This window comes from Sapajus apella, unplaced genomic scaffold (genome assembly GCF_009761245.1).
Source record: "Sapajus apella isolate SASKATOON/1434 unplaced genomic scaffold, GSC_monkey_1.0 scaffold126, whole genome shotgun sequence".
NCBI classification, from domain to species: Eukaryota; Metazoa; Chordata; class Mammalia; order Primates; family Cebidae; genus Sapajus; species Sapajus apella.
The window spans coordinates 4,271,913-4,273,185 of record NW_022437066.1 but is presented as its reverse complement, the minus strand read 5'-3'; positions in this window follow the sequence as shown (position 1 = coordinate 4,273,185).

Genomic DNA, 1,273 nt, shown 5'->3' with positions numbered 1-1,273 from the left:
CAATGCGAGACACCTGCTTACGTGGCACAGACGAAGAGGTTTCGGAAATAATCTGAGTCATGGAGGCGGGGTGCTCTCCGGCGAGGGAAGTGGCACGTCCTGATGGGAAAGCCAGGCCTTCAGAGGCTGAGACCCTTTCGGGGGGCTCGGCAGAGAACTCCCAAGAGTGTCTTTCCCCTGTCCTGGGAGTCAGTGTCACGCCAGTGCCACACTCTGTTGCAGAGGTGCTCATGCCCTTGGTCCTCACCTGCCTGGGCTGCGGATGGGGGTGAGCGGTGCCCCTCTGGGTGCAGTCAGTGGGGAGGGGCTCATGGCCTGCACTTGCTTTGCAGGATGGCCTGGCCACTGTGGGGCAGAGAGGCACCGCCTGCCAGGGCCAGGGGAAGGCTGGCAATTTCTCGAAATTTCATGCTCATGCAAAGACGGTCATTCCCTTTCACAGCACAGAGCTCAGAGCTGAACCTGCCTCCAGACCTGCCGTCATGGATATTTGAGGGCTGAAATGTCGACATCGTCATGGATATTTGAGGGCTGAAATGTCGACATCGGCCTATGACATTAATGTGCCCCTGAGGGTAGACTCTGGGTTTCTCTAAAGAGGAGAAATAAGAGGAGAAAAAAGGAAGGGAGGGAGGGAGGACGGAAGGGAGGAGGCTTCTGGTTCAGCTGGAGCGGTCTGTCAACCCAGCCTGGTGGGGTGGAGCTGGGAGGATCAAGCAGAATGTCCTAGAGGCGGCCAGTCCGCTGCAGGGGAGGACAGGAGGGAGTCGTGCTGCGTGAGACTGGCCCTCGCGCCCATCGGGGGATAATGGCAAAGGTCCTCCGGCAGGTGTGGGAGAACAGTGCTGGGGCCGGCAGCCCTGGCAGGGTTCAGATTCGGGCCAGATCTGCTCTGGGCAAGAGGAATCTGTGGGTTTGGGAGCTTCAGAGACAGGGGAGCAGGCCCATCACCCACCCTCTTTTCCTTCAAGGCAGTCACCCCCAGCAGTGCACCCAGCAGCCTTCCTATCCCCTGTGCACCTCCGGTTCCATCTGTCCGCAGCGATGCACCCCACGCCCATGTCCCCCGCCCCCTGCAATGCTCTCACGCCTTCTGGAGCAGCCGTGGTGCCAGCTGGAGACTGTGGGAAAATTGAGAGGAGACAAAAGTGGGAACAGCAGGCCGTGGAGAGTGTCTAAACACAGGGACTATTTGGAGATTGTCTTATTTTTGGTTTGAAATGGGCCCACCCGCTAGTGTTGTACAAACGGCTCTGCTCGCTGGGCCAGGCCC